Genomic DNA, 16,098 nt, shown 5'->3' with positions numbered 1-16,098 from the left:
TTGGACTTGTCTTTTACTTCGTTTCCAACACGGTTTCCATCTCGCAGTCATTTCTCCTTCTGCAGAGATGGAAAGATCTCATTCCGTCCTCTGGACATCCAGAACTTCTTTTCATCACCTCTCCACTGACAGCCAAACACATCTAAACAGTAGTGACATAGGCCTGCACTTCCGGGGAACAGCTCATACTCAAAAATTACCATTCACTTCTCTACCTGCCCCTTTATTCAAAACTCCAAACTCTTCGATATAGGAATACATGGATATGGGGGGGATTAGGGAGGGGGCTCTGAGAGCCCAACCAATTAAATCATGTTGACAACTCCCCATCTGAAATTAGAACCAAGACCCAGGATTCTGTGTAGTATTAATAAATAGCCAAAAAACAAAACAACAAAAACCCACCCAAACCCAAAAAACAAACAAAAACCAAACTAAAAAGCCCCTCAATCTTTTTCTCTGTTTATTTTTCTGTATCCAATATGTGATTTACTTTTTGAACTGCAGTTCAACGTTGCTGACTCATGGTCCCTGTATTTTTTCCACCATAGACATAGCTAGTCACTTCTTATCTTATTTTGGTGACATCTGTTTTTCCTCACTATATCACAACCCTATAATTACGTAGGCAGCACCCAATGATCCTAAGACGTAGTATATAATCGCTAAATTTTAACCTCTAGCAAACAATTACCATAGGAACCAAAGGCTAAATAGAGGCATGGTATCTAAATTTGCCACATTTCTCCTTTATCTGAGACATTTAGAAGAGGTGATTATGCTTATGAAGGTATGAGTACCCAATGGTTACTCAATATGCACCTGTCTATTGAGTGATTATATATAATCAAGCGCCTGCCTGGGCATAGATGTCTACCACGTACCAGGCCAGGTCTACCCAGGCAGCAGCTGGGGTTGATAACTTGGGTTAGGCTGAGCAAGAGCTCTCACTTAGCTGAGTGGTGGGAGGTGTTGGTTGGAACCTCTGGGGAACAGACACTGAGATGGAGTTAGAAGTGCAAAAGGTTTACTATGCTGGGGAGTGGTATTTGTGAAAAGAAATAAAGAAAGTAGGATTGGGTGTGGGAGCTGTCAGATGATGATGCCAACCTCACAAAGTCACTGCCAGCCTGGAGAGGAGCTCTGAGCAAAGGGTGCCCATAAAGGGGACATCATTAGTAGAAATGGCCAGGCCTGGGAGAAGAGCTGGCCTGGGCTTCTGAGCTGAAGCAGACTTGAAGAGGTTAACAGCTGGAAGCACTCCTGATGCTAGGCAACAAGCTCTTTCTTCAAAGGGGGCCTAAGCAGTGCATCTCTGAGTCTGCTGCACAGGCTAAGTCCAAAACAGTACAGGAGGGTGAAGGATCCAATCTAAGTATATAGAGCCAAGAATTCTAACCTCGGTGAAAAGGGTTCAGATCAAATAAGGTCAGGATTTAAAAGGGTGGAAGTGAGTGTTATAGCTCAGGAGGGACCTGAGCATGAGGTTTACCATCAGCTGGAATTTAGGACTTTCTTTTTTGTTCAAGAGAAGCCACAGACATAAATGGGTCACTCTAGCTGAAAGGGCCAGGGGTGTAATGAACAATTAAAAATATATAAAACACACCATCAGTGTCTCTGCTTTAAGTAGACACATGAATTTAAAACTTTGGGAAACATATGGCATTTGCTCTACATCTGCCAAGTGGCATAGATCCCCTGTCACATACGCATGAATGAAGTCAGGCGGGATGGGGAAGGAGGCAGGCTCTGCAACGGGACAATCAGTCCAAGCCCCATTACTACAGCTCCAAGCCCTGCGACCTCGAGGAAGTTATTTATCCTCACAACCTAAGTTTATTGTACATAAAATAAGGACAAAAACTAGAACCCATCAGACAGGGCTGTTGTGCAGGTTAAACCCATGTTATTCAAAGGGTGAGTCTTGGACCAGCAGAGCCACCATCAGTTGTTAGAAATGAAGAAATCTTGTGACCCATCCTGGACCTACGGAATCAGAATCTACATTTTAACAAGATCCCCAGGTAACTGTGTGTGCATGTTAAAGGTTGAAAAGCACTGGGTTAATGTACTGGGTTAATGTACTGGGTTAAGTACATCAAACACTTAATACAGTGTTTGGCATGTTGTAAACACAATAGATACTACTTGTTATTGTTTTTGTTATTATAATTGTTATTTTCATCCTGAATCATCTTGGGCAAGCACATCACTTAAGAACCTGAGCTTTCCAGCCACATAACACAGGGAAATCAGCTCAGTGCTTTGTGACCACCTAGAGGGGTGGGATAGGGAGGGTGGGAGGGAGGGAGATGCAAGAGGGAAGAGATATGGGGATATATGTATATGTATAGCTGATTCACTTTGTTATAAAGCAGAAACTAACACACCATTGTAAAGCAATTATACTCCAATAAAGACATTTTAAAAAAAAAGAACCTGAGCTTTCTAATCTGTAAAATGGGAATCATAATAATATCCAACTGCCTGAGGATTAGATCATCTTTTAAAGTCTTTTCAAACTCCAGGAGACCCTTATGATTCAAGCATGACCATATAATGGCAATGGCTGATATTTTGACAGCCTTTACTGTGTGTCAGGTGCTGTTCTTAGCGCTTTACTTTTCTCATCTTATTTAATCATCCAACAGTGCTATGAGAAAAGTACTATTTTTAATGCCACTTTACAGATGAATAAACTGAGACATGAAGAGATTAAATAATTTGCTCAATAAAACACCCAGGGGTAGAATAAGAATTTGAACTTTGGCAGTCTTATGTAACCATTTATACTCTTAACCTTGTCACTATCCTGTCCCTCAAGCCAGGCCATCAAAGAGAGAGGTAAACTAAACTAACTCTAACACAACCAGTGCAATCCGCTGTAGTACTTGATACATCATTGTTATAGCAGGCAACATTCAGGCTGTGGATTCTCAAATCTGGCTGCATATATTTTAAAGACTGGAGATTTTTCAAAATACAGACTTCTGAGTCTCATCCCCAGAGATTCTATTTCAGTAGTTTAAAAGTAGGGCTGAAACTTCTAATCTTTTTCTTTTTTTTTTAAGCCGTTAGATATTATTCTGATGCAGAGTCAAGACTGAAAATGTGTGGGAATATGGGTTAATAAGCCACCACCTCCATGTCCAGTATGTGATAAGTCAAACTTCTTTCCAAAGCAATTGAAAGGAATAAGAAGGGAAGAAAGGAAGGAAGGGAAAGAGGGAGGGAGGGAGAGAGTTTTGTTGGTGATGGAGGTGTGAGCCATTCTCCCTAATTCCACAACACACATCCTCATGTCTAAGTGGTTTCCTTGCAAGTTCTGTAGACAGTAATCGTACATCTCCTGATCCGCTGTAGTTTGGGGGATGTTTAACGGCACTGAGCAGGAAATATCTTGGTACCACTGAGTGGAGGAATTTATTTCACCTTATCTCCATGAGGGAGACACTCTTTCAGCCAAAAGAAGGTGACTAGAATCCTGCACATCATCCAAGACAACAGCGAGAGGACTACACCACAGCTGGAGAAGGGAGGGTGGAAGCAGGACAGTGCTTGCTGAGAAGGAAAGAATGGAGGGACTGGCACAGAATCCATAGGTGCTCCCAGATACTCAAGTACAGTAGGACATCAGTATTTTCTAGAGCATCCCACACTCAAGCAGGTCTACCATAACAATGGATACAGCCTAGACTTGAAGCAAACTTTAGACTTGACATACATAGAGCCAGAGAAACTGCAATATGGGCCCATCCCAGCACAGGGGGCCAGGGACATTGAAAAGCATGGACTGTTGATGAGGAAGAGGGGAGCTCAGCAGAAGAGATATGTTAACAGAAAAAACTCCCTGAGCCATTCATACAGAGGAGGGAGGACTGGAAAATGAGATCAAATTCCACTTGTGATAGTTTACAGTTTGTTGTTTATATTAATGCCAAATATAAATTAAAACTAATTATTAGTTTTAATTAGTTAGTTTTAATTCCAGGGCTTTGGTTTCAATTATTCTCAAAAAATCATTTTATTATCTTTATAAAGTCCTCAGTTAAAAAGATCCTCAGAATTATCATACAGACAACTGGACCAGATAAACCCAAGCTGATGTTAGGGTTCTGATACCCAGCTTGATTAAACAGAAACACCTAGAAGACACTGCCTCAACTTGATTTTGTTCTCAGCGTAACACATTATACAGCCATCCCTCCAAGGCTGTGGAAAGGTAACAGGTTAGCAAGCAATGTGGAAAAATCACTGTTTCCGTGACTAGGATATTTTGAATTGAAAAAGATGGCATAATATACCAGACTACAGCATACATAGTAAGAATCCTAGATTTGAATGGAGTGAAACCAATAGTTGAAATTGAGGAAGCATTTAGGTTAAAAACAAATGGATGATCATTTATAAATAAAGCTTTAGTTAACAAATAACATATAACAAATTTTACTTTCATTGTTACTTAACATCACAGAATTCTTTGGGGATGCACCAACTATGAGGAACTAACGACAGCAGTGAATAATTTATGTGGAATATGGAGCCATAGATAAAAGAGAAGAACAGTTGACTGGTTTTTTTCCAAGAAACTGCTAATGTTACGTTACATTTTATTGAACCAGCCTCAAAAAATAACAGAAGCTGAACATTATTATTGCCATTATTACCTTTTCTTTCCAAGTGCCATATCTTGTTCTCTCTTGAGCTGATACATTCTGATTACTTTTGCTTACTTTAGAGATTTGCTTTTTCTAGTAAAAAATGCTTGACTAGAACCTCTCATATTCGAATATCTTCAAGCTATAACCACTTGCTATCAAATTTAAGTAATCTCCCTTATCTTATTGGAATCCATTTGTTCATTTCCAACCTATACCTTCCATTTAATATATGGATCTGTTCTTTGGTGCCCTTTCTCTCTAACTACAAAGGAAGAATGTGTCTTTCATTATTCACAGTCATAGCTACAGCCTCACATCATCCAAGGAATCAGGACAGCTGACACAACGTCTGTGCAAATATGACTATGGCAGGACTGTGTGTGACTGAAAGACTCTGTGGGTCCAATTCACCTTGGATTAAGCAAAGGAACTGACTTCCAGGACCTTGAAAACAGCTGTGATGGAGCAAACAAGCCATTTAGCAAGGGTCACAGATGTGTGGCCTGGTTTGGGCTATTTGCCTCTTTTCATTTTCAGAAAATCTTCCGCGGCCAACGCTGCTCTGAGTTTCTGATCAGGCTCATCATTGTTTGTGGAAACTGTATTATTCACCCTGGTACAGGAATCTAACGATTCACCAAGTGCTTCTGTTTGTTCTGGGTGTTTTGTTTTATGGCTTGGGGATTTTTTTTTTTTTTTAGTATTTTTGTTTTGGGCTATTGTTCAGGGAAACTAAGGTCAGAGCTCCTTATGTCCACCTTTAAAGCTGTTAACCTTTTCTTCCCTATCTTTGATAAAACGTCCTATTCTGCATAGAAGAAATATGCAAAGTGGATTCAAATTTAGCTTTGTGAGGTGTGGAAACTCTCTTGGTTCAACAGGGGCAACTTGGGATGGAACTCTGGACAAAGAAAAATAAAGGCAGGTCTAGTCCCTCCCACTTTGTGCTCCCCAACCTCTCATCTTCAACCACTAAAAATTAAAAAAAAAAAATTAAATCACAGGGGTCTTGTTTTGCTATAACAAAAATACCATGAACTGGGTGGCTCACACAAGAAATATTTATTTCTCACATTTCTGGAACCTGGGAAGTCCAAGATCAAGGTGCCTACAGATTTGGCATCTGGCGAGAACCTGCTTTCCTGGTTCATAGACAGTAGTCTTTTCATCATGTCCTCACATGGAGGAAGGGACAAGAGCTCTCTGGGGCCTCTTTTATAAGGTCGCTAATCCCATTCATGAGGGCTCCACCTTCATGACCTAATCACCTCCCCAAAGCCCACCTCCTAATACCATCACATTGGGATTAGGATTTTAACATATGAATTTGGGGGGTGGGGGGAGACACAAATATTCAGTCCATACAGCAGGTAACCAGAGTTGTTAGTGTCAAGAGAAACCGAAAGATAGTGTCGGTAAAATATAATTTGTGTAACCAGTACATATTACTTCACAGGTTGTTTGTTGAATAACAGCCAATCTTGCCTCAGGAGGGTCCCTGATGATGCACTGGAGCCCCCAGTGTCCATATTAGCAGGAAATTAGTTTATCTCTTGGATCCCCTCATCCCTTCCATACATGTAGAAATTCCAGGATTCCAAGATGCTAAAAAGTCTAAGGAGGGAATCCTGTTTGTTTCTATCCTACTACTTTGCTATTTTGGAGCCAAATGCACTCCATTATGGCTGGAGAATTTCACCACTGCTACCAAAGCTGGTTGGCTTGGAGTGAGCAGGCACAGGGAAGGCAGATGAAGTTGCAGCTGAAGCCTGGACAGCCTGGAGTGGCTTCCTCTGCCCGATGCTGCTGTTTCTGAAGGTGCTTAAATAGAATAGAAGGTGATCAGCTGAGGCTGGCCTCTGCAGTGTACCGCCTACCCAGCCTCTAGTGGTTCCTCTAGGTTCCCTGGAGGGGGAGCCCAATCCCACAGTGCTAGGCTCGGCCAAGAAGCTCCACAACAACCTTCCTGGACTTTCAAGTGCAGCTCTTAAGATTTCACTACCCCACCTTTTCCAAGGTCAGGAGTCCCATCCTGGATGCTGATTTCAGGAAACTCAAAGACCTCTCATTCATGGAGCCAACCCCTAGAAATAGAAGCTCCTTCTATTTCAGGCCCCAGCCCAGATTCAGATTCTACCACCAAATGAGTAAAAAGACAGGAAAATCTCACCAACAATTGTTATTATGTGATCTCTAACATCTATATCCTACAGTCTGTTTATATACAAGGCAGTCATCTTCTTTTATCTGTAATGTTTTCTTGAAAAAGTGAATAATAGTCAAATGTGAGAATTTTGAAAAACTTCCTGGGATCCATTTCACATGGGCTAAAAATGCATTTAACTATATATTCATATATACTACTAGTAAAAGTGGCTGCTTCCTATCATAAGGAAATGGGGGCACCAAGTCAGAAAATAATTTTTTTCATAAAACAACATCTGGAACTATTTGACTTTAAAATATGACCATTTGTAGATTTGATAACAAAAAAAGAAAAATTTTAGGGCTTCCCTGGTGGCGCAGTGGTTGAGAGTCCCCCTGCCGATGCAGGGGACACGGGTTCGTGCCCCGGTCCGGGAAGATCCCACATGCCACGGAGCAGCTGGGCCCGTGAGCCATGGCCGCTGAGCCTGCGCGTCTGGAGCCTGTGCTCTGCAACAGGAGAGGCCACAACAGTGAGAGGCCCGCGTACAGCAAAAAAAAAATAATAATAAAAAGAAAAACTTTAAATTAAATACTACTTTAAGATAAACAAAAAAGCTTTGGAGAGAAGTGAATCACATGTAGATTCAGGAAAAAGAGCAACTTCAGACTTCTAAGCAATAACAATAGAAGCCAGAGGTAATGGAGAAATGCTTTCCAGTTTTTGAGGGAAATTATTTTCTAATTAGAATTCTAGTCTCAATCAAACCCTTATATCTTACAGTAGAATAAAGATACCTTTAGGCATGCAAGGCATATTAGCCAGGCTAGTTTAATATAGCAGAAGTTATTCTAGCCAGTTGCTATGGTCTGAATATTAGTGTCTCCCCCAAATTTGTATGTTGAAATCCTAATGCCCAGTGTGATGGTATCAGGAGGGTGGTGAATGGCCCTCATGAATGAGATTAATACCTTTTATAAAAGAGACCCAAGAAAGCTCCCTTGCCCCTTCTGCTATGTGAGGACACAGCAAGAAGTTGGCAGTCTGCAACCTGGAAGGGGGTCCTCACCAGAACCCAAGCATGCTGCCTCCAGAACTGTGAGAAATAAATTTCTGTTGATTTTAAGCCACCCAGTCTGTGGTATTCTGTTATAGCAGTCCTAACAGACTGAGATATCAGTTTAAGCCAAAAGGACTAGCTATGAGACAGAATTCACAGACTGAGGTGGAGGAAATGGACTGTGTTTCCACGAGTGACACCCGAGTACCATGGCACAGAGCTGCCCAGTGAGGGAGTCACTGCCTCTCACAGAAACCACCAAGCCAGGAGGCTGCTGGCACTGGTTCCAGGTCCTACCTCTGTCTCTGCCATCACTTCAGAGCCCTGCTGTGCTGCTGCACCTGCCAAGTGGAAGCCTTAGGCCCTACCTCTTTCCCAAGTAATCCAGTTCTGGATCCAGATTCTGACTCTGGCAAAGATGCAGCTGACAAGTATAATCAAAGCCACGTGTCTGCAATCCAACAACTAGAAAATGACCTGAAAAATGTCTTTCTTTAAGAATGCAGAATTTATAATGTGGGAAACTATTAAAACAATGGGAAAGGGGTGTTCAAAAATGTGGGGCAGCCTGAATAATAAATGACCACTGCACGCAGACTTGAACTTTTACCTCTTATGGACTCTTTTTTAGGAAGCGACCAGAAAATATTAGTTTCATCACCAAACAAGGGAATGAATGAAGAAATAAGGAGATACAAAATTAGGGAATAGGAGATCTCATACAGGGAGGCGGGCAAGGGAAGTTTCAAGATGATGGTAAAGGGAAGGTTTAACTAGCACTCTAGTGTGAGCAGGAAGATGGCGCTTGTACGAAAGGGATGGGAATGGGGAGGGGAAGAATCAGGTAGATCACCTGATGTTTTCACCTGAAACTATCCAACAACTCCATCAGAGAATTAGGACAGTTTATAGAGAGCACTGAACTATGGTGGTGGGAATGGGGAGAGACAAGTATTAACCCTAAGAAAATAAAAAGTTATTTAAGGAAGGAAATATAATCTTAGGATGCTGCAGGTCTTAACTGTAAATAGTGTTTATGTGGGCATGATAGTGTAAACACTCAATATTAAATGAAAGCAGTGATGTAATTATATTAGGAGTTGGAGTAAGAAGGGGAAGAGAACTCATTGGAAGGGAAAATACATCGGGTACAAGTTCCCATCTTGTACATTAGGAAACCAAAGATAATAGCTAACATTTAAAAATCAAGAAACAGTAATATAAGCATGTTACTTAGAATGTGGAAGTAAACACCAGAATAAACAGTTTTTTTTTAATATCGAAATATGTTGCCTTGAGGGAGCAGAAGTTTGGAGCAGGAAGGGGTGAAGACTGCTGTTTTCATTATAAGCCTGACAGCATTATTTCACTTTTAAAGTCACATATATATGCAAACATACATAAATACATTTACATAGTTACACATAGATAGATAAATTTTAAAAATTAAACACAGAAAAAAGCAACTCTTGGTGTGCACTTGTAGCCTTTCTGTCCTTAAAACTCATACATCTGCTGTCTCTAATTCTCCCCTTTTTATGGTACACCTGTTCATTCTAGAAACCATTCTCTAATCCTGTCAAAATGACAAACTACACTGGCCATTGGCTGCTTCCCAAAAATCAACCCTAGAGAAACTATAGAAGCTGGAGGGAACTCGGATTTGAGGATCTAATGACTAAAAATGAATAAAATACAACCCTATGAGAAGTCCCTGGGGAGTCTGAAGACTCAGAAGTGTTAGTGAGGGCTGCGGAGGGGTGGGGGTATGAGTGAAAGGAGAGAAGGCTTCAGCCGGCCAGGGAAGGCAGCTAAGGTGGCTGTAAGAAGAGCCACAGGAGAAAGGAGAGGGTCTCGTCTGTTCTCGCTTCTCGCCACCGGGGACGGTGACAGACCGCCAATCACCGAAGAAACTGGCAGCAACAGTCACGGCTGCAGGGGTCAGGAGGGTACAATAAGAGATGTGCAAAAGCCCTGCAGGAGAAAGGAGGGATGGAAAGGGTGGTGTGTACTGACCAGTTACCTTTGGGTATTCTCCAAACCCCTAGGGCAGGGAGAGTGAATCTATGGAGATTACTTCTAGAGAGTTTAAATGGGAAAGACATACTAGAGAAGTTATTTGTAGATGATGGAAAATTAGAATGATCACCATCAGTTCTATGAGGCTCTCTTCCCTGGCTTTGTTTCACCTACAGGTACATCAACTGAAGGCTGGGTTGTAGCCATTTCCCAGCACAGAACCTTGTGTAGTAACTGATATCAAAGGGGAAGAGGAGTTCTTTCAAAGAAATAACCAGAAAGCCATAGAAGGAATACAACTACTATACAAGAAAGACAACAAACTCAACAGTATAAACCATCTAAATTATATAGGATTGTAAGAGGAAATGGACCAAGAAATTAAAATAATTATGCTGAATATATTAAGAGGCTAAGGCTGATACCAGCAATGTTAAGCAAGAACAAGAAAACATAAGAAAGGACTAAACTGAGAAGTAGGTATGAAATATGTAATAGCTAGAGTGAAAAAGGCAATAGATAAGATACATAGCAAGATGGACAAAGGTGAATAAATCACTGAGTTGGAAGATCAGATTGAGAAACTCTCCCAGAGGTCATCAGGAGACAAAGAGACAAAAAATACAAAGAAGCTAGGAGATGTAGATGGTGGAAGGAAAAGGGCCAACACCTGTGAGCCATGGCTTTGTGCTGTGTCAGCTTAGCTAGGCTGAACTCCCTTTCCCAAAATCCCCTTTCTTGTGTGTTTCCAGTTAGGGTGGGCCATAAGCAAGATCTCTGTGAAAGGTTCTAAAGTTGTTGTCACTTACCTGCCACCTCACTTCACTGGTGTGAAGAAGCAGTGGAGCCTCCAAATGCTCCACCTTCCATAGATCCCCTTAAGGTTCTCTGATTCCTGAAGCAGGTGTGTGTTTGGCCATGGTGATAAAAGCCCCCGATTTCTGCAAGAAACACATATATTCAAGGTTAGAGGTAACAAGAACTAACATAAGTTTCAGTCTGTTCACAGGTTCCAGCTTGTGCCTCTATAAGGATTCCAACTTGTCCTGCTCACCCCCACCTGACTTCCATCTTCCCTTCCCAACTACCTGTTCTGTAGTTTTAAGGCTTCAGCATTGGAAGTGAAATGAATATACATGTGTGTATGTATGTATGTATGTATACACACATACACATATATGTATAAATATGTGTATATGTATATTTTTTAAAGTCATTACATTTGAAAGAATTGGGCTGGGTATAAAATTCTAGGTTCAAATTTATTTTCTTTTAATATTTAAAAAGTATCTTTCCCATTTGTCATCTTGCACCCACTGTTCAATTTGATTCTTATTCTAGTTGATGATCTCTTCATTATTTCTGGAAGTTTTAAAAATTTCCTTGGATATACAGACATTGATAAATTTAAGAAAGTAATAGGATAAGTAAACATGAGTAAGGGTCTTAAGCAGCTACACTTGAACAAAAATAGAATAATTTTTTGAGCCAGCAGAAAATGCAATAAATTGAAATACAAGATATGGTGGGAGAAATAATTTCTAATATAAAAGAAATTACAGTAAATGTAAGTGGATTTAACTCACAAATAAAAAGAAAAATACTTTCTGAGGGTATTAAGAAATAAAAACAAAATCCAAACATATGTTGTGTATGAGAAAAATTCTGAAAACCAAAAGACACAAAAAGGTTGAAAATGAAAGAGTTCAAGACAGGAAGAAAAAGAACCCCAAAACCATGAAAGAAGGCTGGAATAGCAATCATAATAGTGGATTAAAAAAAAAAATTAAGGTAAAAGGTAAACAAAAAATAGAGTGAGAAGAGATAACCATCACAAACATGTATGCACCTAACAATAGGTCACAGTAACTGACAGCATATGGAGAGAAACATATAAATAGTTGGAGCTTTTAAAACCAAACTATCAAAAATGTATTAAGCAAACAAAAATTAAGCAGACCCTTATCTAAACAGTATAATTAGTGGGCTTATCCTATTAATTATATTGTTCAGATCTTTGATATGAATGTTCAGTGGTATGCTATGTATAATATATATGCTTTGATACATATGCTATAGTAGTTCATGCAACAAATAGCAAATACACATTTTTAGAAGCATACACATGTTTAAACTAACAGATTAGGCCTATAGGAAGTCTCAATAAACTTGCCAGGAACAATATCATGCAGATGAATTAATATTAGAAATTAGTAACAGGAAAGGTTTTTTAAATGTCCTATATTTTGAAAATACCATGTTACTAAATAACTCATAGGTTAAAAATTAAATTATAATCAAAATGAGAGACTATCTAGAATTGAATGAACATGAAGACACAAAATGTGTGGGACATACCTAAAGCAGTGTTTGAAGGAGCATTTACACCTTTAAATATGCTTATCAGGAAACAATAAAAGTTGAAAAGAGGGATTTCCCCATTGGTCCAGTGGGGGGACTCTGCACTCCCAAAGCAGGGGGCTGGGTTCGATCCTTGCAGGGAACTAGATCTCACATGCATGCCGCAACTAAGAAGTCCGCAACCCTGCATACCTCAACTAAGACCCGGCACAGCCAATATTTATTTATTTAAATAAATAAATATTTAAAAAGAAAAATATGCTAAACATCCAACTCAGGAAGTTATAAGAAAGAACATCAAAGCAAACCCAAAGAAGAAAAAGGATATAATAAAGGAAAAGAAACAATATAATGACTTTTCTTAGTAGAGGAAATTAATAAAACTAAAGTTCTACTTTGAAAACATTACCAAGATAAACCTCTGATAAGACTGATCAAGAGGAAAAAGAGACAACGAAAGTAAATAAAACACAGATCAAAATGAAGATGGGGAAATAACTGCAGATTTAAAAAACAAACAGATAAAATGGATAAATTCCTAGAAAACATAAGACGTCAACTGGTACAAGAATAAAAAAGGAATTTAAAATAGACCTACAAGGATCAAAGAAATTTAATTGGTAGTTAAAACTCCATCCCAAATTGCTCTAGGCCTGGATGCTTTTAAAATTGACTCTATCAAACTGTTAAAAACACAATTCCTATTACATAAGTCGTTCCAGAAAATGCAAAAAGAAAGAATAATCCTCAGTTCATTTTCTGAAGCTAATCTATCTCATTTCCCTTAATACCTCTGGCTTTCAAGCCATAGTCTGGAAAGTTTTCCCTACTCCCATTTTATAGAGGAATTCATCCATGTCTTGCCTTGTACTTGCATGGTTTCATCTTATTTTTATGTTTGTGTTTCTGATCCATTTGGAATTTATTCTGGTATATATTGTAAATAATGAATCCAATTTTCTCTATTCCCACATGGCTACACACAGTGGTGTGCTGTAGCTGGCTCATGACAGCTCACAAGAGCTGATTGTTAAATTTTCAGGAATTTTGTGAGCTGATTGTTAAACACAGCCATTATTACAAAATAAATTATATAAACGTACAATGAAATAAATCATGTTCAAAGCAAAGTTAATAAATATTCAAAACTCATCACTTCCTGATTATTTTAATACATTTTACTATTATCAAGGTTCTTGGGGTTATTTTTGTCTGTGGTGGTAAGACTCTAGAATGGCATGCTGCTGTACATCTCTCAACTCAGTATTAAAAATCATATTGCTAGCATGAAATTGGCTATGGTGGTAGTATTCACATCATGAAAGTTGGCAGTGCCAAAATCGGGGCTTAAGTTATTGTTTTGTTGACTGTATACTATAGAGATCACTATGGCCAGTAGGCCAAATCCAACCTGCCACTTGTTTTTGTAAATAAAACTTACTGGACCACAACCACACCCATTTTTTGACCTATTATCTGTGGATGTTTTTGTGCTATAATGGCAGAGGTGAATAGTTGCAACAGATACTAAATGGCCCCAAAAGTCTAAAGTATTTCCCATGTGACCCTCAGAAAAAGTTTGCTGACCTCTGGCCTAGACTTAAGACAATGATGGAGAAAATGTCAACAATGTAGATTCATCTTAAAAGTGCATTTGTCTGTAGCTGTTACACTGTGAATAGCACAAAAAATTGAGAAATAATCTTCCAGTAGTTGGAACCTATTATCCAATTCAGCAAAGAAGTCACTCATGTCCTTCACAAATAAGTCAAGATTCAACATTGTCATTTCACTTTCAGCTTACTTATTAATGTAAATGAAAATATCAACCTACATTCACATGAAAGCTACACTCAACAATTACAACCATAGGTTGGTTATGAATAAGAATTTGGCAAAAATCAAAGAAAGCATTCTGTGAGAATCAATTAATTATATGGTGTTGACAATACAGAATATTGTATATTTTATTACTATTAATAAATTACTAAATATCCTTTATATCAGTAAAATTAATAGTATACATATATACATGCATATATATGTGTATAGATGTAGATATAGATATTGATACATACACACAAACACGTGTATATGTGTATGTATTAAACATTTATCAGCACAACACTGGCTACACAGCATCTCAATTTCACTTATTAAACAGTTTGTATCTCTAGTTTAAAGTGAACACAATGAAACCATTATCTGTGATTTCAGTCCAGAGCTATAAAGCAAGAAACAATGCTTTAATAGTTTGGTCAGCTGAGTTCCATTGACAACTACTATGCTGAATTTTCTTAAGTGTGCTAATCTTTCTGTAAGTAAACCACAATCTTCTATTATTAAAAATATTTATTTTTAAAAATGTATCTTATCCTTACTGATTTGAGATGCTCCCTTTATTATATACTAAATTTCCATATGCATATTATTCTATTTCTCATCACTCTCTTGTCCCACTTGTCTGTCTATTAATGTGTCAATACCAAACTGTCTTAATTATAAAGCGTTTGTGGTTTGCTGTAATGTAACTGCAAACCCTCCCATTCTCTCACCCAATTGCTGTTCTCTTTCAGGATGTTTTAACCATTCTTCCCTGTTTGTTTTTTCAGACAAGTTTTATAATCATATCGTGTTGCTACAGGGGGAAAAAATCTGATGATACCATTATTGGGCATTTCATAAATTTATAAATAAAAATAGAGAAAACATATTTTTAAATGATGTTGAGTTTTTCTATCCAAGAAAGAGGCACATTTTTCCATTTGTTGAAATCAACTTTTATAACTTTCAGGTTTATTTTCCTCATGTAGGTTCTGGATACCTCTAATTAAGTTTTACCTTTGCAATTTTTTTTTTTAAATCATAAGAGGATCTTCTCCTCCATTACATTTTGTAATTGGTTTTTGTTTCTATTATGAATGTTATTGATTTTGAATGTTAATTTTATAAGCTGCTACATTACTAAATTGTTTTATTTGAGGTCACTTTTAATTAATTCTTTTGGATTTTCCACATGTCTAATCATGTCATCTGAAAATAGAGTTCTAACTCTTCATGTCCAACTATTATATCCTGCAATTATTTTCTCTTGTCTAATTAAAATAGGTAAGAGCTTCAAAATAATGTTACATAGGAGTTGTATGATTCCTCTCTAGTACCTGACTTTAGTGGGAATGCCTCAGTGTCTCTTCATTAAGTAATATGCAATATTGGGAGCTGAATTATATATATTTTACCAAGTTGAGAAAGCATAGTAGGCTGAATAATGGCCCCTAAAGATACAAGATGCTATTCCTTAGAACCTGTACACTTTACCTTATCTGAAAAAAATCTGCATATATGAATAAATTAAGGATTTTGAGATGAAGAGATTATGTCGGATTATACGTGTGGGCCCTAAATGCAAACACATGTATCCTTATAAGAGGGAGACGGAGAGAGATTTGATATATACAAGAGAGAAAGCAATGTAACCATGGTGGCAGAGATTGGAGTGATGTGGCCACAAGCCAAGGAATGCTGGCAGCCATCAGAAGGTGGAAGAGGCAATGAACAGATTTTCCCCTAGAGTTTCCAGAGGGAGTGTGGCCCTGCCCACACCTTGATGTTGGTACAGTGTTACTGATTTTAGATGTCTGGCATCCACAACTACTAAACAATATATTCTGTTTCTTCAAGCCCCCAAATAACATAACTATTCAGATAGCTCAGCATGGTTGCTAGATACAATATCAACTTAAATACTTTAAACTTACAAAATCATAAAAGGCACATTATAAAATAAAGATAAAGTGACATTCACAGTTCAAAACTATATAGTATCTAGGAATTAATTTAGAAAAGAC

The 16,098-nt window shown here is 38.4% G+C and overlaps 1 protein-coding gene across 4 annotated transcripts in view; it reads right to left on the bottom strand.

The window, feature by feature from the left end:
- Positions 1-16,098, bottom strand: part of MEGF10 (multiple EGF like domains 10) — a 372,223-nt gene that overhangs the window by 250,165 nt on the left and 105,960 nt on the right. For all 4 annotated transcript variants that reach the window (XM_073802466.1, XM_073802464.1, XM_073802465.1 and 1 more), the window contains one exon: positions 10,699-10,830. The gene's annotated coding sequence lies outside the window, so the exon portion shown is untranslated. The remainder of the gene's footprint in view (positions 1-10,698; positions 10,831-16,098) is intronic.

Source organism: Tursiops truncatus, chromosome 3, assembly GCF_011762595.2.
Source record: "Tursiops truncatus isolate mTurTru1 chromosome 3, mTurTru1.mat.Y, whole genome shotgun sequence".
Classification (NCBI taxonomy): domain Eukaryota; kingdom Metazoa; phylum Chordata; class Mammalia; order Artiodactyla; family Delphinidae; genus Tursiops; species Tursiops truncatus.
This window is presented reverse-complemented; position numbering and strand designations above follow the sequence as displayed.